Source organism: Nipponia nippon, unplaced genomic scaffold, assembly GCF_047370975.1.
Source record: "Nipponia nippon isolate SJK-2023a ecotype South Korea unplaced genomic scaffold, ASM4737097v1 scaffold_2, whole genome shotgun sequence".
Classification (NCBI taxonomy): domain Eukaryota; kingdom Metazoa; phylum Chordata; class Aves; order Pelecaniformes; family Threskiornithidae; genus Nipponia; species Nipponia nippon.
Window position 1 is genome coordinate 2791828 of NW_028262336.1, and position 22725 is coordinate 2814552.

A 22725-nucleotide genomic window follows, 5' to 3' on the forward strand; every position below is an offset into this window, starting at 1 on the left:
TTGGACTTCGTACAATTGGCCTCGGCCCATTGATTCAGCCTGTCTGGATCCCTCTGTGGAGCCTTCCTACCTTCAGGCAGATCATCTAGCTGTATTCCAGTCTAAAAACACTCGGTGATATGAGAAACACTGCTGGTTTTCCTTCGCGTCGTTAGTGAAATCCGAGTCTCCTTGAGATCGGTAGAACCGAGGTTCAGGACTGCAGGTCCGGTTTCAGAGTCAGGACTAGTGACGCCATAAAGCTATTACCCATAGAACAGCATCTGTGGTGCAGAGCACCCAGCTTGTGGCCATCGGAAGCAGCAGGACCGTGCAGAGCTCCAGCCTGGCTCCCAAAAGCCGGATAGCCGCATTACCAGAGCCGCGCATTAAACCAGTCACTCTTTTCTTTGAGCCCGGCTGTCTAGCTCAGGTGCCACCTGGCACGGATGCGGCCAGCCTGGTGCCAGAGGGTGCTTTCGGCACGGGCTAAAAGCGCTCTGTGCTCATCTCAGAAGGCAGGAACGTGTTACTGGGTGCCTCCAGTCACCTTCCCACCAATTCCTCCCCATCCTGCGGTGGGGGCAGGCAGCCTTCTGCGGCTCAGGCTGGGGTCACAGGGCTGTCATGGCTAAAAATGAGCTGCAGCTGAGATACAGTGGACGTGTGTTTGCTGCAACTCCGTAGGCAGTATAAAGCTGAAGGCAGCTGCTGAGAAACTGTTACTGCTCGGGGTTTTTTTGCCTGTTCTAGACCAAGCAACAAACTGCAGCCGTCGCCAGCAGTAACACATCTGATTTTTCGTATCAGATGAAAGAGAAAGTTTTAAGGTTCATTTGATCTTTATTTTTCCATTGTGTTAAATTGTAGAAAGCCTGTTATTATCTAGTCCCAGTACTTTACCAGTGCAGCGTGTTTTATTGCCAATGACTTTCTGATTTTGGAAGATAAACATTTTACTGCCTTGCTTCCTTTTTTCCCAGGCCTTTCATGTTCTTCCTTTTTGTCTTAAATGTCAGCAGAAGGACATTTGGTAAAGAGCAGGTGCAGAGAAGAGCTGCGGCTTTTGTTTTCTCTTGTCCTCCTCTTTTTTCTGGCATACCACAGAGGAATTGGCTGTGAATGGGGTTCCAAGGATCGTTGAGGACCAGCAACAGGTTTCAGTGCTGGCACCTTTGGTGTGGGAGAAATCGCTGGACGTTTGCAATTTCGGAGTCAGGCTCTGGCTGCAAGACTTTCAGACTCTCGCAGGCTCTTTCAGACTGCCTCCTGTCCCAAGGACATTTCCTTGGGCTGGCAGACAACAGCCAGGTGCCACAAGAAAAAGGATCGTTTCCTTTTCTGCCCTCAAAACAACCATTCTTGGCATTTGGCCTTGAAAAGGGGCAAACAGGCCACCCTGATACAGGGCAGCAGTGCCCTGAGAGCATCTGGGACCTGTGGCAGAAGAGACTGGGGCAAAGAGCCTGGTCCAGCACCTTCCGCGGCTTTCCCTCTGCTATTCAACTCTGCCCAGAGCCTCCCGCGGCTGGAGCCAAGGAGCCCGTTGGAAGGAGCAGCCCCTGCGGGGGCCTGCTGTGCCCCGGGGGGGCCTGTCATCTGGCCACGATCAGCGTCCATCCATATATCACTGTCATTGCTACGTAGAGGCATTGACTAGGCACTTATTTCCAGTGCAGGCTTCTGTCACTGTGTTTCTTGGAGAAGAGGATGCGTATTATTTGTGCTCATAACGGTCTCCAGCTAGGGGTCTTTTCTTCATCATAGTCCCTGGGCACACAAGCCTTTTCTGTTATCACAGTTTTGCCTTTTTCCTTAACTGTCCAACGAGGTTTGCTCTAGTATCGCTCATGGCAGTTACGTTCTCTTGTCCTTGTTTACCTATTGTGTGTTTTAGCACCAGTTTCTGTAGTCATAAGGTGTCCGTTTCAGACCTCTGAGTCACCACATCATGCCACCGTGGGTTTTTCCATCGGCCGACAGTCTCCCTAATCCTGTACGGGGCTTCATAGGTAATTGGGCTTGGGTGTCTCACACATTTTCACGATGGGCCTCTCGTCCTTGCGACTTCATCTGTTGAGTGGTCTTGGTTGCTGCCTGGTACGGTGTCCTGTCTTTTTGAGTGTTCTGGGTTTTTTCCATGTTTTCTGGTTTTTGTTTGAATTTTTTTGAGCAGGGTTTTTTTTTTATTCCTGCAGGTAAAGTCGGGTCTTCCTTTGACCTCCAGGTCCATGTGGCTTTTGTTCCTCTTTTTTGCCAGGTATCCTCACCACTGCATTCCCACGATGGGGGTGGTGGAGAGGGGAGCGGAGCACTCGGAGTTCTGGAGCATCTGGGAAGGTAGTGTTGGTCTTCCTCACATCTTTGTGGGGCTGACTCTGAGGAAGGCCAGTTTGTGAGTGTAGATTATGTGGGTACACTAATACCTTTCAGAGTGTGTCAGAGGGTAAGGTTTTTATTCCATTTTGTGTGGGAGAAGCCAGCTCTCTGACTGTTTTGGGGATGAGGTGGGGTACGCCTATGCTTTCGGGTCATATCTTATTTGCCAGACACTTTGAACTACTGGTATCTGATTTTCCAGGTGACTCATGAAAGGGTTTGGGGCACCCTGATGGCTGGTGCTGTCGCCAAAAGACAAAGCAAAGTTGCAGAGGGAGTCTTCCATTTATGGAGATGGGCTCAGTCATCTCCTGCACAAACGTCTGTTCTGTAGCGATGGGGACGGTAGCATTCTTTAGATTTCTTAAAGAACAAGGGGAGGATGGAGCAGGCTATCAGAGCATAATTGTTTCTGTTTCCTTTAGCAGTACAGGTGCCCGAGGACTGGCCTGCATTTGAGAAATGTCATGAGAATATGTGTTGACCATCAGTGGAGGAAGGAGCGTCCTTCGGGTGCCAAGGCGATGAAGCAGAGTCCTTATTTGTTCCATTTGATTTTCATCACGGGAGGGGCCTTGGACATGCGAAACATGGTCAATACGTTTGAGGCTACGAGGGATATCACGGATACCACTAGACAGGCATTAGAACTGGGTGCCCAGGTCAGACCTGACAGAACCATCCCACCACCTCAAGTAATACATACTTCTGTAGCTAGTTTTTAATAGCTCAGTCTGCATCACCTTTGGCCGATCTCGATTTGGGTTGCGGTCTACAGCTTCCTCACAAGGGAAGGAGGAGGGGCAGGCGCTGATCTCTTCTCCCTGATGACCAGTGATAGGACCCGAGGGAACGGCAGGAAGATATGCCAGGGGAGGTTTAGGTTGGACATTAGGAAAAGGTTCTTTACCCAAAGGGTAATGGAGCACTGGAACAGGCTCCCCCAGGAGGTGGTCATGGCGCCAAGCCTGACAACATTCAAGAAGCCTTTGGACAACACCCTCAGACATATGGTATGATTTTTGGTGTTGTCCTATGCAGGGACAGGAGTTGGACTCGATGATCCTTGTGGGTCCCTTCCAACTCAGGATATTCTATGATTCTAGATTGCAGTGCCAATCTCGATTTAGATTGCAGTGCCGATCTCGTCATATTCAGCATCTATCACTCAGGCCTCCTGTAACTCCTATGCAGCTGTGGCTTAAGACTTTTTAGCGCAGTGTTATCTAATAGTAGCATTCGGTATGCGAGCAGCTTCCAGCATCCCAGTCTCATGTCCTGTTTATGTCAACACTCTCATTTGAGAATGCTGTCTACAGAGGGGTTCTCTGTGCTGCAATTCATGGAGTCATTTATCGGTGATTTATCCATAAGTCTGTCACTATGCCAGCCACAGTCACTGGCTACCCATACCTCTTTCGACATTTGCGGGTCTGATTTTTTTTTTGTGCTCTATGTGTTTCCCCTTATATTTGAGTCAGCTGGCAGTAACTCTAACTTTTGTGTTGGTGAGTGGTTTGACTTGTTCTTGCAGTTAAAGTTATAGGTCTAGACTAAGCAATATGGTCAAGTGAGGTGCAATGGCAGAGGTGAGCAGACAGCACCACAGGCTGTGGTGGGGGTGAGGTCAGTTGCTTGGGTTGTGTGCTTTTGGGGTCTCTGTGTTGCCAGAGTATGTAAGTCAATGGGATTTTTAGTCCGTTTTGCATGGCCAACTCGCTTTCAGAAAGCAGTGTGTAACATCTGTGTGCCTCTCTGCATTTTCCTGAGGCAGGCCTGGCATTGAAGGCTGCAGTTCCTGAGACGCTGGGGATGCACTGACCATGTGAGTGGGCGCCTCACGCAGCCACTGACCCTGGAGGCACGGCATGGGAGGTGTGCAGAGCAGCGTTAGCCTGCTGGGGGGACAGGTGAGTCCTGGATGGGGTGGGAGACAGAGGAGGGATGGGTGTATACTTCTTATGGGTATTACTGTCTTTCTTGAGCCTGCTGATGTAACTGACTCAGCATGGCAGATGGGAGCACAAAGCACAGATTGACAAGGTTAGTGGAGTGAAGAAGTCAGCATGGGGACGGTTTACTGTTTGTTAGAGTATTTGTTACCATCTAGTTGACTTTGTTTTATTTTGCTGCAGATGCACAGCAGGGAGCCGGACACCAAAGGGAGATGGTAAGTGGATGTAGGAATAAGTGAGATTGTGTTTTACTTTGACGAGATGCAGCTGTGCCCTTGAGGCTTGTTACAGGTTCGCAGGAATGCAGCTGTGGCCTTGAGGCTTGTTACAAACAAGTTTGTGAAACTTAGAGGCAGAAAAATAAGGATGAGATTGGATACATCCCTGAAAGAGGAATTCGCGTGCACCAGCTTGAAGAACCAATAAGTAACTTACGCTGAAGAGACACGTGGACGAAAGACAGTAGCCAATGAAATGGGTTTTGCTTCCTCGTGAACATTAGATCATATTATAAAAGGGATAGATTGTAAAAATAAAGTGTCTTCGCTTGTCTTCGCCTGAACTCATATGCGGAGTCCGTGTCTCATTCTCTTCAAGTGGAGAACCATAGAAGGTTGGTGGGCACACAACAATGGAGGCAATAGTTCCATTGATGGTGCCTGTATGACCTGTTAATGCTGTGTTTTGAAGGTGTGAAACAATTCCCAAAATCACATGCGTAGCACCGTCCATCCCTGAGTGTGTAGAGCAAGGTGCGACACCAAGCATAGCAGCAGTTATTTTTGAGCTGTCTCATTGTTTGCGAGCAGGTGGCTGCTTCCAGGCACAACAGTCACTTTGTCTCGTTGGTTTTCTAGGTGCTACGGGAGATGCTGGCCACAACATCCAGTGTTAGACCGGGAGCGAGCGAGCAGAACACAACAAGGCTTCTGAGGAGGCCATCATTGCGGAAGATGCCAGAGCTGACTGGTGTGAAACCTGACTTATGGAACTCTGCAGATGATGAAGAGGAACCAGGTGATTGCAGTGACATCCTAGTTAGCCTAGGCAGTCTTATCCTAGGATGAATTCTGACCCCCTACCCTCTCAGAGCTAAGTTGAGGGGCTGATGCTATCTTTGTGTGGGGCTGCAGGGAGGGTTTTTAAATTCTTTGTGGGAGAGAGGGAGGTTTGGAATAGGACACATTTGGTCAGAGAGGGTCAGTGTCCTCTATGTAATACATGAGCATGTGCCAGGCAGGGCAGTTCCAGCCCATGTAGTTTGTGCCATTTGGTTTTTGTGTGCTATATCATGTGTTACTCAGGTCTTGATGTTCCCATTGTTCTTTGTGCCCGGTGGGCATATCGGTAGCCATACTGAGGGTCTCGCCTGCCTCAACGCACCAGCATAATGAGGCTAACTGAGCGCTTCCTTTCTTGTGTTAGAAGCTTAACACACGGATCTCTCTTGTGTGTGTCTCACATCTGAGGTTTACGGATGGTCATCACTCGCAGTGGTGATCCAGGACCCGTCAGCATACCCACTGTCGAGCAGTCCATTTTCATGGAGGCCTTTTCTGGGATTTCTCTATGTCTTTCTGGTCATGGGTTGTGGCACTTGACTTTTCTGGGGCAGCTGTAGATTCTTCCTTGAAGCCACATAGGTCTTCTCTCCTAAAGGTATCTTCCCTCTGGGAGTAATTCTTGCCAAAAGTCTTTTTACGTCTCTGGGTCAAGTCATTTGTCTTGTTTGTGTGCAGTGGCAGACTGCACATGTGTCTGGGTTGGAGCTGCTCTGCCTGGGGGCACAGCAATGGTAGCGTCAGGGGAAGAATAGCAATAAGAGTCCCTGGTTAATGTTAATATACTTCTACTGTTTAATTACAGACCATACAGTCCTCCTCAGAGCAAGTAGCCATCAGCAGCTGGTGGGGTGCAGAGGGGAAGACTGGAGCCATCTGGAAGAGGCAGCTAGAGTGGTAGTTGAGCAGACTGAATCTCAAAGGTATTAAGGCTTGTATGCATAGGGCTTAATGCTTGTATCAATTAGTCTTAATATTGATTTTAAGTGTTCAAATCACTCTAGCTTTTAAAGGCTGTCTTGTGTTTTGACCTGCTTACCTAGAATCCACCTTGAGCTCAACTGCTCTCCTCTCCCTTGCTCTGACTGAATTCCTCTACTGGCTGCTGTGCTATTTTTCTAACATGCTGAAATATCGCTTGGGATTTTTGTTTTTCAGGTGTCTTGTTGTAAGCATCTCATGATGCTCGCTAGGTACCCCCCGGCCCAGGTTGGCCTGCCGGTCGTGAAGCGTCCCAAGGGTAAGGGGCCGGCCCCGTGCCTGGAGGCTCCTGGCTCTGTCTCCAGTGGGTGCCCCACGGGTGCGTCAGCGAGGGCTGTCTGGTGGGGAGAGTCCTGGGCCAAGAGGGAGCGGGGAGGTTCGTTGCCCCGGGGAGCCCGTCCCAGTGCGGGAACGGAGGGGGAGCACGGCAGAGCAGAGCCTGAGCAAGAGGTGCGTCACCATCCCCTGGCAGGCTCCCCCCGCGGCGTGGGGCAGCCACCGGCTTGCGGGACAGGGGCTGGGGGGGGCTGCAACCGTTTGGGGGGGCGCATACGTATGTGCGTACATATGTAAATGGCATTATTAAAGTAGGGAGCTGCTGGTCAGGGCTGTTTTCCTTGGTTTTGTGCCTTTTTTGGGGGGTGAATAAAAAGAGGGGGTACGGGGGGCCTGGAGGGTGATGATGTCATTTGGGGCACCCCCATGTCACTGGAAGGAGCGATAATGAAGCAGAGGAGCAGGTGAGTTGGGGGATGGGAGGTCACGGGGGGGGTCCCCCCAGAAAAGGGAGGGTCACAGTCCAAAAATGACTGAAAATTCATGTGTGTGATTAAAAATATTTAAAACTGTAAATATGGGTATGAGGTGTTGCAGTAGAGAAAAAAATTTCATTTTTATATATTGCAAAATAATATTCATTTATATATATAAAAAAGGATTTTAAAAAACCCTATACTGTATTATATAAAGAATTTTAGAATATAAAAAAATAGATATACACATAGGGCTTTAAAATACAAAAATAACTTGTGTATATATATTAAAAAAATAAATGAGTTTAGAATGCAAAAAAAAGATATATGTGAAGGAATTTAAAATAGAAAAAGGTGAATAGGTAGAGCTATCTACACGTACTGTGTGTTACACAGTAAGTCTAAGTAGATATACGCAATCTAAATAAAGATTATAAGTGTGAACAGATAACTAAGTCTAGATATAATTGTAAGTAGATATCTAAGTCTAAATAGAGAAGTCTAAGAGATGTTAAAGTGTCAAAATATATAAGTCTAAACAGCTAGCTACTCTAAATAGGTGCTCTATATAATAAGTGTAAATAGTCGTGTATGTGTAAATAGACATAATGTATAAGTGTAAATAGACATGGTCTAAATAGACATAATATGCAAGTGTAAATGTATAAAAGTGTAAATAGACATGGTCTAAACAGGTATAAATATATATGTGTAAACAGATAATATATAACACACACATATTCCCTGAATATATATATGTATGTGTAAATAGATACATAAGTGTAAATATCTATGCTATGTAAGGTTTTTAACACGCAAAGGAACCCTATCACTAGTTGTTATGTTGTGGAAAAGTGCCAAAACAACCCAGAACTGAATATTTTGGAAAAGGAAAAAAACCCCAATTTTTGTATTATGGAAAAGCAAAAAAACCCCTAATTTTTGTATTATGGAAAAGAAGGGGGGAAAAAAACCCAAAACAAACACCCAACTACCCACCCAAAACCTCCCACCACCTTAGGCAAAATTTGGGGTGAAATGCTGGCAGTTTGAGGTGCATTGCTGGGGATTATCTGGTGTGGATTCATTCTCTGGAGTGGAGAGATGCACGCACTTCCCTGAAAAAAAACAAAAAACCAACAAAACCCCACAAATGGCATCGTGAAGGCAGGCGAGAAGATGCTGCAAGCTGCTATGTTTATCAGGAAACAGCTGCGAGTTGGAAAAGGGCAGAGAAATATAAGCCCTGTACCCCCAGTAAGCAGTTGCTGTCTTTGGATGGTACAAACTGGGCTGAAGTATCAGTCATTTGTCATGCTATGGAAAACAATAATTAAGATGATGCTGCGCCGAGCGACCAGAGGTTGGCACCGCAGCTCGGGAGCTGCGCGTACGTGGTGGCGTCCATGTGATCCATGCTGCCATTCGCCAGTAAAAGCAATGCGATCCCATGGTGCCTGCGGGGTCCGTGTGGTACACCAGTAAGTGTAAATTTGGGCGGGTTTATACTAAACACGTAGCAGGATAAATATTGCTGTAGTTTTCTACGAAGGTGTGCTAGATTTGTGCAACTGCAAATATGAAGGGAATAAAACACCTCGGCTCTGTGTGTTAATTAGGCTAATGACCCCAGATTTGGGATAACAGCAGGGGCAGCCACGCCATGTGGCTGGCGTTGACTGGAGCCACGCTGGGGGCTCGGCAGGGTGTGCGGGTGCGTTGGCAGGCAGGGGGAACGGTGTCCTCGCAGGGTTAGAAAGCAGGGAAGGCCGCCTCTCGCAGCTATGCCGAGAGCTGTTGTCCTGGGGCAAGGGGCTTCCAGTTGGCCATGTTGGCTCCTCAGAGCGTGCCGGGAGCTGTAGTCTTGTGGCACTGAGCTGCCGGGTGGCCAAGCTGCGTTTGCCAGTGCACGCCAGGAGGTGTAGTTTTTATGGACGTGGCCGCCAGGCAGCCACGTTGCTCTAGGGTACGTACGGCAAGGCGTAGTCCTTGCTGCCGCTGCGGCGTGGCGCAAGGTGCAGTTTTGTTGCAGGCTTCACGTGGTTTTCTGCAGGCTTCTAGCTGCAGCCACTCCTGCACAAGCGGTGCAGCCACACCTCAAGAGTGTGTGCGTGGTGGCGGGCTGCCCGGCATCCGAATAACGGTGCTGCAGGTGAGGCGCTGCACATGCACGGAGGTGCCGCTGTGGTCTATGTTGCTGTCTGCTGGTAAGGCAGTATGATACTGCAGTGCATGCAGGGTGATGCTGCCGCACTCGTTGCTACCTCCTGGTAAGGAAACGGCCGTGCCGCCCCATGGGCACGCTGTTGGTGGGCGCTCAGCGCGCTAAACGTAAAACATAAAAGCCCTGTTTTAGTTCAGCAGGGCGCTTTGTGCACCTCTTTTCCCCTCCGAGCCCTTCCCGAGTCCACCTCTGTTACCCCGGTCGGTCCTTCCGTCCTCTCACCCATTCGGCGTGCCTCCATTTGGTCCCCAAGGACATCCGTCCTTTGTTTGACTCCCTTTAGAGCTCATTGTGTCCTCGAGACTTCTTTGGTCTCTCTGGCCCTCTCCGATCCCTGCGACGATGCCTCTCGTTCTGTCGAACCTTTTCTAAAGCCATCTTTGTGCTCCGCAGCAGTCCCTTTGGTTTTTTGTCTTACGGTACGTTTCTATTTGGTGGCTGGTACCCCAAAGACATCTACCATCGGTTCAGATTTCCTCTTGAGTTTTTCAAGATAGATCTTTTTATCGATAGATCTCCCATGGTTTCTTTTGTTGTTGTGTTTTGCAACTTATATTTGTTCTAGCTATGTAGGCATTCATTCAGCTGCCTTATACAGCCTCTGAGATGTTTTTTGTATTTCTATGGGGTTTTTGTGTTTTTCGTCTCTTAGGACTCATCTAGTTCTATTAAGGGAGTCTGTCGGAGAGACCATTGAGGTGACTGTAATGTTGGTGATTTACAGTAAATAATTTACTTTGCGACCGGAGGAATTTTTGAGAAAGGATTTTTATGGGATCTAATTACACTTTGTCATTCAGTTCTATCCAGGACGTACTTCCGGTGGAAGTTAAGTAGCGCACGTGGTCTCACTAAAAATGAAGCGTAACCCCATAGCATCGTGTTTTTTTATGGGAAACTAAAGCGTGTAATTTTTGGTAATAATGTCGCTAACAAGTTTAACGGGTTTCTTTCTTACATAGTTTAGTAGGATGTCTACCTCATTCGATCTGCACCCCAGAAAAAATACATTTAATTCCTTACCCGGTCACGTTGCTAATGCGATAGGTGCTGTTGCTGTAAAAGAGCAGATCTTCTCGTTTCTAGTAAGGGTCACTTTCCCCATTTAAGTCTTTTGCACATTGCAAACCTAAGGCATGGGTGAAACCTCCCTGCTGTTCCTCCGGCAGCCTTTATGCCATCTGGTGGTTTGTCCCTCCCCTTTCCCAGGTGAATGTGGGAAGGGCGGTGGGCTGGGCCAGGGGTGTATGAGCCGCAGCCTCGCCTTAGGGAGCTCATTCTGCTTTTGGGTTTCATGGGTGTTAGCGTTCTGCTGTTCCTTCAGTCAATTGCTGATTTTGACCTGCTTTAGCTATTTGAGTAGGTGTTTTTTGATATTGAGAGAAGCAGAAGTGTTTGTTTGAGGTAAGGGCTGTGGGACTAGTCAAGGTTCAGCAGCATATATAGTAAAAAATACACTTCTGTGCAGATTTTTTTCTTTTTTTTTTTTCTCCTGAGTATTGTACTGGGTGTTCAGGAGTAGCAAGATGGATTAATAGTCTGAGCTTGGATTTTCTTTTTTTATTCTAAGTGTGTTGTATATTTTTGGAATTCCCGGTTCTATTGAAGATAGAACCTTGTTTTTTTCACTAGTTTTGCCACGGAAGTTCTTGACACCTTTTCTTAATAGTACTGATGGTGAGATGATCTAGCAGGGGTTAAGGTGGGCATCTTGTATCCATTTGTATACGGAGTTTTAACATTTTTCAAGAAAGCAGCAGGGACATAAGGCATAGTGTCTTTCAGGGTACGGAACGGTCCATCCTCTTTCTTAATTGCTGACAGAGTACCACGTTGTCCCTAGAACCTTTGCGGATTGCAGTAGGCTCCTCATAGATCATAAGCGTGAGGACTTAACTTATTTTGTGGGTCTGTAGCAGAGCCTGGAGTCTACAGGAAGATGAAAGGTAAGGGGAGCTCGCAGAACATGGGGCACAGCTTTGAAGAGCAGCTCCAGAGGAGCGGCTGACATGGGAGGTTCAGGGTTGCAAATACAGGGAAGGAGCTGTTGGGAAGGAGTGGCTTTCCTTCCCTGCGGGTTCAGGAGAAGAGAAGGGGTTTCTCTAAGTTCTGGGACCAGGGGATGGTTGGGTAAGGGAGGCAGGTTCACCATTTTTTTTCAGATGGGTTGTGCAGTTTAATTTGGTTTTTGATCACTTCTGTTCTGGTTTTGTCTCTCCACAGCTGATGGGAGATAGGAAGAAGTCATGAAAGACGCAGCATAAACTGTCTGGGCTTCCGCATAGGAACATGCTTTCTGAGATGAGACTTGTCTGATGTTTGGCCCTGCATTGGGTACATTAAGGTACATAAAAATATACCCTCTGGAACTCTCAGGTCTCTACTCCTCCATGCCTCTTACTTCATTCCCTGAGATAATTTTTGCGTCTGTCCCTTCACCGTCCATCAGCGTGTCACAGAAATTGTAACTTAGAGGCATTGACTAGGCACTTATTTCCAGTGCAGGCTTGCGTCACTGTCTTCCCTTGTATTTCTTGGAGAAGAGGATGTTTATTTGTGCTCTTAAAAATCTCCAGGGAAGGGTGTGTCTTATCACAGTCCTGGGCATGCAAGCTTTTTCTATTTTTCTCTTTTTGCCTTTTTCCTTAAGTGTCCAACGAGGCTTGCTCTAGTGTCGGTCATGACAGCAATGTTCTTGTTTACAGTGTTTTTAGCACTAGTTTCTGTAGTCGTAAGGTGTCCATTTTAGATCTTTGAGTCACCGTGTCACGCTGTTGTGGTTTTTCCATTGATGGACTGCTGTTGTAATTCCCGACGGGGCTTTGCAGGTAATTGGGCTCAAGGGTCTAGAGCCCCTTTTGTGGCAGACCTCTCGTCCTCACGGCTTCATCCATCGGGCTTTTGTGGGGCTGCCGTAGGTTCTTCCTCACAGCCCCATCGATCTTATTGCCTGTTGGCATCTCTGGGCCAGGACTCATTCCTTTTGCCAAGAGTTTTCTTAGATCTCCGGGTCATGTCATCTGTAGTATTTGTGCGCAGCGTCGGTCTGCATGTGTATGCGTCCGGGTTGGAGCCGCTTTGCCTGGGGGCATAGCGATGGTAGAGTCAGGAAGGTTAGCACGAAGAGCAATGGTTAATGTTAATATGCCTAGACTGTTTTGGCAAAGGTGGTACAGGCTATTTCCGAGCGAGCGGCCATCGGCAGTAGGCGAGGACGAGAATTTCTGTAGCATTTGGCGGGTGCCGAGGGGATGACCGGAGCTGTCTGGGAGACTCGGCTTGAATGCTAGAGTGCTGCTAGTTGAGCAAATGGAATCTCAAAGGTGTTAAGGCTTGTATATGTAGGGCTTAATACTTGAGTTACGTATTTCTTTTAATGGCAGGGTGTACTTGGGCTCTAGATGGTATTGCTGAATGGGAACAAGACTACTGGAATCGGTTAAGCTATCGCTCTGCATCCGGGTGACTTGTTTGATATTATTCCTTTTGCAGATGCAGAAGGACGAGCCGTGAGGGGCAACGGCGAGGTGAGCACCGTAAGAAGGCGGGTCAGCGTGTGGTGTTAGAGGGAAGATGTGACCGGTAGCTATATGACTAGGTTGCGGTTTGTGTTTTTGTTTGAAGGTGTGAGGCCATGTGGGATCTAGGCACCGAAGCTAGGTGCCTAGCACGGTGCAAGGCACCGTGAGCAGTCAGGCACCGTGAGAAGTCAGGCACGGTGAGCAATGACTAGCGGGCTGATGTAGCAGTTACTTTTCAGGTGTCTTATTGTGGGTGAAGCTATAAACGTGCCTTGTTGTTAGGGTTTTACAGGCAGTACCCACACCTCGACGTGGCAACCTGAAAACAGCAGAGGCAGTGCTGGAAACCGGCCAAGGTAAAGGAGCGGGAGATGGGAATCGGTGTGGGCAGGCTCTCGTTTTGGGTAGTATCTCGGCATGTGTTGTTCGCTTTAATTTTTTTGCAGATGATGCATGTAGTATCAGAGGAGCGAAGCAGCACTTTGAGCGGTCCGAGAAGGCGAGGTGGTTGCGGGCCTGTTTGTGCCCGAGAGTAAAGTATCCTGCTGCAACTCAGCGAAGCTTCTTTCTTTGGTTTGGCAGGTTCTGTGGAGGCTGCCTTTGGAATCGGATGAGCATTTGAGGTGAGCTGGGTAGCGGGGAGGAGGAGCACGGGACTGGTGACTTTTCACAAGCACAATGGTAATTTTGTGTCTCTGAGCATCTTAGTGCCACAAGGAATGACAGCCACAGCCTCCGTCTCTGGAATCCGCACGGAGCAGGCGAGTGGAACGCCATGGCGCTTCCGAGGATGAAGGTGGTGCGGAAGAGGTCGGCGTCTGCTGTCGGGATGCTTACCGCTGGTGGTGTGGGAATTTTTTTGCAGATGATGAAGAGGAACCTGGGGACCGTGGGGAAAGTATCAGCTAGCTGATGTGTATTTTGCCAAGGATGGATTCAGACTCCTGGCTGTCTGCCAGCTGAGTTGAGGGGCTGGCACTCGGAAGGGGGCAAGGAGACAAGGTTGGCCATTGCAGGAAGGGGTTTTAAAGGTAGTGCAGGGGAGAGGTCTCTCTGGGAACAGTGCCCTCCGGGCAGGTAAGGGGGAGCAGGTTTCTCTTCAGCACAATGCCAGCGCTTGCTGGGCAGGGCAGTTCCAGGCTGTGTCTGTTGTTGTGTAGTTTGTGCGGTGTGCTTTTTGTGTCTTACACCTTTGTTGGGTCTCGATGTCGTCTTTGCACCCAAGGAGGGCGGCATGTGCCTCGGGCACCATCCCTAGCATGTCGAACGCCTGTACTTGTCAGCATAGTGCTGATCGGGCGCTTCTTTTTTGGCGTTAAAGGTGTACAGCGTGGATCAGTCTGGCATTTCGAGGTTTCCGACGGTCCTCTTTTGCAGCATCGTTTCCGGCTGCGTGAGCAGCTCTGTTCTCTTGCCGTCCGTTTTTGCGGACTGCGGTTTCTTCCCTGCATCCTTACGTTCTTAGGTCTTGAAGCTGGGCTCGTTGCACTGATGTCCTCTCAGTTTTGAGAGCAACTTTGTGTTACGGGCCGTGACATTCCACTCCTTTACTGGGGCTGCTGTAGAGGCTCCTCACATCGCTGTCACGGTCCCGCAGGTGGTCTTGCTCGACAGCGTCTTCAGTCCAGGTGTTGTTCTTCTTGCCGAGAGATCTCTCTCGTCTTTGAGGCACGTTGTTTGTAGCGTTCTGTGGAGTGTCGGTGTGCGCGTGTGTGTGTTTGGCCTGGAGCTGCCCTGCCCGGGGGGTGTAGAGTCAGGGGGTTGGTGGGATAGCGATAAGTGTCTGTGGTTAATGTGTTGCTGTGCCTAGACCATTGAGGCAAAGGTTGCACAGTCACCTTGGACTGAGTAGCTGAGGTATTAGAGGGAAGATGTGACTGGTGGCAATCTGACTACATTATGGTGTTTCTAATTTTTTTTTTTTTTTGTTTAATGTGAAGGTTCCAAGCAAGGAGTGATGTGGGATATGGGCCCTAGAGCTGACTTGGGCAAGGTGAGTGGGGATTGGTAGGCTGAAGTAGTTGTTATTTTTCAGGCGGTGTGTGGCTGGTCCTGTTATAAGCAACCCCTATTGTTTGTGTCTTACAGGTGGTGCATAAGCCTGAGAGAGGCAAGCCAAAGTGACAGAGGCGAGGCGGGTGAGCTGTCAAGGTAAAGGAGGGTGAGACGGGGATCGGTGCGGGCAGGCTGTGGTTTCGGGCAGTATCTCAGCATGTGCCTTTTTGCTTGGGTTTCTGCAGGTGCTATTTGGACGGTTCATGTTGTATGCTGATGAGCTGTCCCGGAAGGTGAGGCGGTAGGGGGCCGGGTTGGGTTATCATAGCCAAGTATTGTATGGCCACTGAGTTGCAGTGTTTCCCTCTGGTTTTGCAGGTTCCATGGGGGCTCCCTTTGGAAGTGGATGAGCACTTGAGGTGAGCTGGGTAGCAGGGAGCTTGTGTGTTTGTTTTTTTTTTTTTTTTTTTTTGCAAGCGGAAAGGTAATTTTCTGTCTGAGTCCTAGGCGCTGGAACCGACGACAGCCATGGTGTCCGACTCTGGAATTGGCGCAGAGCGGGTGAGCAGCACGCCATGGCCTGTCTGAGGTGGCAGGTGTTGTTGGAAATGTCGGTGTTGACCGATGTGATGCTGACTGACGGCATTGGTTGGTTTGGTTTTGCAGATGGTGAGGAGGAACCTGCTGACAGGAGGATGGATCCAGCAGGCTGAGCGTAGTTTTCCTTGTCCAGGATGGATTCGGAGTCGCAGCTGTCTGCAAGCTAAGTTGAGGCTCCGGTGCCAGAGAGGGGTCAAGGGAGGGAGGGTGCAAGGCTGGCCGTTGTAGGAAGGGGTTTTTAAGTGTAGTGCAGAGGAGAGGGATGTCTGGGAACAGCGCCGTCCAGGCAGGTAAAGGGAGCGGGTTAGTCTTCAGCATGATGCCAGTGTGTGCTGGGCAGGGCAGTTCCAGGCTGATTCTGTTGGTGGGTAGTTTGTGGGTTGTCTTCTGTGTCTTAAGACTTTCTCAGGTCTCCATGTTGTCTTTGCACCCAGGCAGGGCAGCATGTGCCTCGGGTTTTGTGAGTCGGGCATCATCCCTAGTGTGTTGAACGCTTGCGCTCGTTGGCATAGTGTGAATTGGGCGCTTCTTTTCTGGCGTAACAAGCATGCGGCGTGGATCGGTCTGGCGTCTCGGAGGTTTCTGGGAGGTCCTTTTTTGTGGCGTCCTTCTTGGGTGCGTCAGTAGCTCTGGTCTCTTGCCGTCCATTTTTGCGGTCTGGGCTTTCTTGCCTGCGTCCTTACGTTGTTAGGTCTTGAAGCCGGGATTGTTGTGCCTATGTCCAATTAGTTTTGAGAGTAACTTCTTGTCAGGGGCTGACACATTTCACTCTTTTTGTGGTGCTGCCATAGAACCTTGTCACATCGCTGTCACGGTCCCGCAGGTCTTCTTGCCGGACAGCGTCACAGCCAGCTCAGCTGACCCAGACCGGCCAAAGCGCTATTCCCTACCGTGTGACGACATGCTCAGTATGGAAACTGGGGGGCATTGGCCAGGAGTCAGCGGTCACAGCACAGGGACGTGCTTGGCATCGGTCGGCGAGTGGTGAGCACCTGTATAGTGAATCGCTTGCTTTGTATACTGTTATTGCTTTATTATTATTATTATTATTACTACTAGTATTACTACTATTCTATTGTCTTTCCCTTCAGGTGCCCCTCTGCACAGCACCTGGGTGAGTTTCTGAGGTAGGAGTGGAGAGTGAGGTGCTTAAGAAGAGCCATCTTGGAGTAGAGAGTGATCCAAAGCAGCCAAAATTCTTGCTGAGACACCTGAGTAAAAACCTTAATACTCATCTTTCATCTTCCGTGTTTTCTTTTTTTTTTTTTTTTTTTTCAGCAGAATGCCTCGATAGTAACAGAGTGAGGAAAATAAGAGTTTGTGTTGCCCCTGCCCTATGCAGTTCTGCTTTCTGGCCAACAAACTAAACAGGATTGGGTGCAGTGCATTAGGCACAGGAAAGGACCTGGGTCAATGAGGGAAGAGGAGCCTGGGGCAAGTCAAGCAAATAAGGAAGCAGGCAAGCTATGCTGAAAGCAGATGCATGCTCACCAGCTCAAGCTTTCCCACCTGGGAACAAATGTGACAAGCAGGCTGGCCTGCTATTCACAACGGCAGCTGGCCTGTACCTGTCTGAAACAAAATGCTGACTCTCATTAGATTTGACATCCGCTCCTGCAGGGAGCTAGTTCTCCTGCAAACCTGCTGCAGTTTCCTTCAGGCAGTCAGATTTTATATTTTTATATATATATATACATATATATATATATACATATGCATAAAAATATTGCTTTGTCAGATGAGGTTTGTGGTAAGTATGAGACCTATGTGAGTTCCCTGCTCTCACTGCCCCGCAGTGAGGCCAGGTTTTTGTTTCTAGTGATGCAGGGAAAGTCCTGTTCTGACATCCTTTCCCCTGTGCACACGTGGAGGCTGTGCCTAGCCTGTGGGGCCATGGGGCAGGCGAAAGGGTGATGCAGGTGGGGGTGCCATACTGGTGCTGGAATGCTGTCTCAGTGACCCCACCAGAAGGCACATTCTGATATTACAGACCACAGACACTGCTGCAGGATCTGTTCTCCCCCCCCCTGCCACATGCCTCGATCATTTGTAGCTGCTCTGTGAGCAGCAGAACTAATTCAGCCTGTTTTTTCTCTGGAGTGCTGCCCCATTTCTCTAATTGCCCCCCACACCCCCCCCCCCCCCCCCAATAGCTGCATCCCCACGTAATATCCTACTGTAACACCCTCCTGTCTCTCACGGTCCTGGCAGTGAAGGGAAAGAAGAGTGGCTCCATTGTCTTCTCAGTGTGCGTATTAAGTAAGTGTCTTATTTATCAGTCTTCTTTTGCGTGTAGAAACTTAGTCTTTCAGATCACTTCCCCTGACTCAAATGTGGCTGAAGGGGAGGTAAAAAAAGGTTACCCTCCTGACAGACCATGTAAAACTTGCTTCCTTAGAAAACCTGGCTTGTAAAAAAAAAAAAAAAAAAAAAAAAAAAAAAAGTTTCATCTTCCCTTCAAAAAATGTAGGCGGGATTCAGGAGAGATTAAAAAGCATATATATATAGCAGCAGAAAGCTGAAAGTGGCAGCAGGTGGCTAGAAAGCTGCAGGGAGAAGGGGAAAGCAAGAATGCCTGGTCAGAAGCCACAGCAAGGGCAACTCTGCACAAAGGCAGCGTTCCTGGGTGTTTTAGCTGCATCTGCTTTTGTCTTCAAAGAGCCACTGCCAATGGAAAGTGGTATTGCTTGACCACCTCGAACTCTGTGTTTTCTCTCGCAAATTTGGAGGACAAGAGAGAGCCACCCATCTCTTTTGCTGCTTTCTTTCTGTGTTTCGTGTGTTACCAGATCTCTCTACCCTATCCGCTTACAGTTTGCTATTTCAGGGTCAAGCCGAGCACCTGTTTGTGGTGTTTGTGCCTCTTCCATTAGCCAGTGAGCAACACAGGTTTAGTCTGCCAAGTGTGCTGTTTTGCTGCCTTCTTCCTTCACCTCTCCTTCTGCTGGAGCATGGGTTTGATGCGTGACAGCAGCTTATGGAAATGTACTTCAGAGGCCAGCATGAAAACGAAGAGACTTGGGCTTATGTTAAATGAGGTCTCTTGAGTTTCAGTTCAGTTTAGTCCCTTAAGCTTAACACCAGTGTGAAGAGAAAAAGCTACTATCAAATTTAAAAGAGAGTGTATGAGTATATGCATGAAGGGAGATGTTTGGTAGTGAAGGTGTTTCTCCAAAGAGTGAGTACCCCCAGAAATGCTTTGTAGACAGTCGGTGAGAGATCCCAGGGCAGAAATCCTCCCTCTCCATCCCAAGCAGTGTCCCCAAGCAGGGGACTGGTGTTGTCTTTCTGCAGCAGCTGTCACATTCCCCCATGCCCTCAGCTTGCAGAAATTGTGTCATGTGAGCCTCGGCCTGCAGCAATGTGCTCATGTGCCCTCCAGGCCCAGAACAGGCAAAGGTCAACCATCACCTCCTTTTCGGAAGGCAGACTTGGTCATTGCAGCTTGATTCTGCCGTGTTGGAGGGCGGTCCTACTCCTTCATCTCTGATGGGAGTGACCTTTGCCACGTGATAGAGAAGAAAGAAAAAGAGACAGTTGTATGGCCCCACAAGTTATAGGGCACTCTCCAGTAGCTAGACTGCTGCAGGAGCCAAAGGAGATACAAACTCAACCCAGAAACTTGGGCTGAGATAGGGACACATGAACCCAAACGAAGGCATTTTCTTTATAACTAGGCACACACAAAAACGGTGTCTGAGACACTACACATACAAAACCTGGAGCCAGGGGAGGGTGTAATTCACAGAGAGCACATTAATGACATCTTCATTATACTTTATACCCAACTGTGAGCCTGTTAACAGATCTAAACTTGCTTCACACCTTGTGCTGCGGGCAGGCTTGGATGACAACTGGCATAAGGGGAGAGAGGTGGCTTCACCCGTAGGCATGGCTATGCCTATTCTGTCTGAGCCTGCCACCCTCGTGTCCCACCTACCCTCAAAACTGCACCATGCAGCTAAGGAAGGCAGATGGCCTGAGCTTTCCATCCCTCTGGATCCCCTAGCATCGTGGGCAGCCCAGGCTCCTGGGAGGTGGGAAACACTCGAGCTCTGGCTGGCCTCAAGTTGGGTAAGTGTAGGTGCTCATGCTCTGAGAGCCCTTGGGCATCAGGCTGGATGCAGAAAGTGAGGGCTGGGGAAAACACCAGCCTCTGTGCCTCATTATTGGACTAATAATGATGGACTCTTGGACCAGAAGCTAAAAGAACTGTACGGAAATGCTCCTCCTGCGAGTCAAATGCCGCATAATTTTAAATGCATGTTAGCTGAATGAGGAAGAGATTCTGCCTAGACTGGGAGATTGTTTGTAAATCCTTTCTTGGATTTTCCGGGTGAGGTTGATACAAATGGGAAGATCTGTTAGCTGGGTCACTGGGGAATTGACAACAGAAAACAGTTTGATGGAAACAAGTAGCAATGTGTCAAGTACTCCCAGAAGACCAGCCTGGCAGCTCTGCCATATTGGGAGAAGTCTCTGAAACACAGTAGCTCCCAAGGCTGACAAATCTGCAGTAAAACTGGACTTGCTGGTCAACTGGAAAGCAGCCAACTGTCTGTTCGACTTCTCTTTTCTTTGTAAACTCCCCAAATAAGCCATTTTCCACCTTTCTCTGTCTGCTGTTAACCCAGGCCATGGCACTTTGACAGGTTCTCTGTTTTCTGTCAACAAGATCTCTAATAATTTCTTTCTGAATAACTTTCAGAGCTTCTTTTTTATCATCAGTCATCTTGGACTTTTCTGCAAGCCCAGGGATTGCAGGTCTGCTCCTTGCTGTCCTGTTCACTAATGACTTTGGCTTCACCACCTTTTCAGTTCATTTCTTATGGCGGGATATCCAGAAACAGCTCCCTACAATTAACAGGTAGGGACAGGGAAGCATGAGGCATCCCATTCCAAATGTAACGAATGGTTTATACCGACACCGGTCACAAAGAGTCTAGGAAGGATTTACAGATTTTTTGGTACATGATATAAAATGTTTTACCAATATTTCTTCAGAAAAATATAAACAGGAAAGCAGCATAAAGCTCTCCCCCAGAACGGGCTAATTAGCAAATACAATAGAAATATTAGTCAAGAGTCCTTGAAGAGAAGGGCAAAGGAAACCATCAAATCTTCCATGTCTCTGGGTGATGATCCAGTGCTTAGCGGTAGGAAGCGAGAACCAAATAAACAGGAAAAAGAGGAAGGAGCTGGCAGGGAAAGTGCGGTAAGGAAAGACCAGGTCACCCAGAGCAAGTACTCTGAGAGGCTCTGACAGCATCTTTAACAATAGGAGCAGGAAAACGAGTTTGAAGAGGACTCCATTTCAAGTAAATCTTTGGTCAAATGAGGGTAATTATCCATCCATCAACTCGCATGAAATGCAGCAAAAGGAAAACATTATTGTTTAGTGTAATTTTAATGACACATTTTCATTGTTTTATTTTTGTAACTATGGTCCTCTATTGCCCATCACTCTTAGTAAGTTAACATTTTCATTCTTAATGTTTTGTCCAGTTGCAAAGCAAACTCTGAGTAATCCAAGACAGGAGAGGGCCTCCCAATCCAATTCTTGCAGTGGTTTGCAGCCCAATATATTTCTTGAAGATATTCACAGGGCACCAGCGTACGTGTCCATTAAGTCGCCTTCCACAATTTAGGACCTGGTGGCATAGGGGCTTCCTCCACTGATTGGCAGTAGCTAAGAAAGCAGTAGTATCGGGAGAGTAATCAAAACCGAAGCACAAGTTTGTACTAATTCAGCTCCCGTTTTGCAGGCTGCTGGGTTAACTTTTTTTTTTTTTTTTTTTTTTTGCATTTCTGCTTCTCTCTTCTTTCTCTGAGTCTCACAGGACTCTCGTGACCATTCTCTCCAGCCCATTTCACTGTGACTTCCTCTAGTCATCCGGAGATTGCTGCTGCTGCGTGCTGATGACTACTCATGGATACATTACTCCTGTCCTGTGCTCCAACCTGATCAGCCTCGGGGCAGATAATCAGATCCGATCAGCTGGGGTGGAACCTCAGATTTCCTCTGCAATTGCCAGCCACGGCTTATTTCACTATCTCTCTGCAGCAATGGAAGACGCAGCTCTTCTCTAGGTAGCTCGCCTTTTCTGAGCAAGGGTGATGCTATAATTCTTCTCCCCTTTTCTTCCCACACCCACACTTACAGTATCATTTGCTATTCCTTCCACCAGCATGATCAAAAGAACCAGTCTTTCCTCTCTGCCACAATGTCTAATATTGTTATCGAGTCATCTTGTCTCACAATTACTGCAACTTTTATCCTGTCTAACCTCCACAGCAACCCCCTCACTTGTTAATAGTTAATCCGAAGGAGGCTGCTAGAACATCTTTCTTTTTGGATTGGCTTCAAGGTTGTAAACACTTGATCGTGATCTCAAACCTCGATCTCATAATACAACATAAAAGACCCAGAAATGTTTGAGCGTATCGCACAAAGGCGGCGATGTGTTTGTCAAGCCATTATGCATCAGAGGGACGTTAACCTCTGTTACAGGGTAAGTATTTACAGATCAGTAGGTTTAGATAATTTGCACTCAGCGGTCCTAAAAAAAAAACGGACTGGAGATCTCCCTTGCTTACTGATTTTTAACACAACTTAGGGAACTTAAAATTCAGAAGTCTCAAACGGTGTTTGTGTCACGCTGGTATTCAAATGGGCCAGGAGGATAGGACAGATAAGTTAGCCATGGTCATAAGCAAAATAATAAAGCTGGTACAAAGTTCAGTCATTAAGGGCTGAATGCAGCTCATTATATGACTATCAGACTATCATTAGTGCTAGTCAATGTGGTTTTATAGAAAAGAGCTTTCTTTAAAAAAAAAAATCTGATTTCATTCTTTGAGGAGCTTACAAATCAGACTGATAAAAGCAATGTGTAGATACCATCAAAGGAGCTTCATGTAGGACTTCAATGACATTGTGATTTCAAAGCCTGCCTTCTACGCTATTCATAATTCCTGGGTGAAGTGAATCAATTACAGTCATCAGCCAACCTCCGTGGGCAGTCATGGGGAAGCCTGGCTGTGTTGCACTATTTCTATTCAAGTTCCGCTGATATTGCTCCTTGGCTGTTCAGTGAGTTCACTGGTGATCAGGAGAAACTACGAACGCCTGAAGGCAACCGGCAGACCAGCAAAGGGTCTGCAAAGGCCTGTCAGAGGCCGCCTGCAGAGCAGGTTCGTCAGGTGGTGAAATTTTGAGTTGGAAGAACTGGAAACCCAAAATCTACCCAGGGCAGGGTGGGGAAGGGGGCCGTTTCC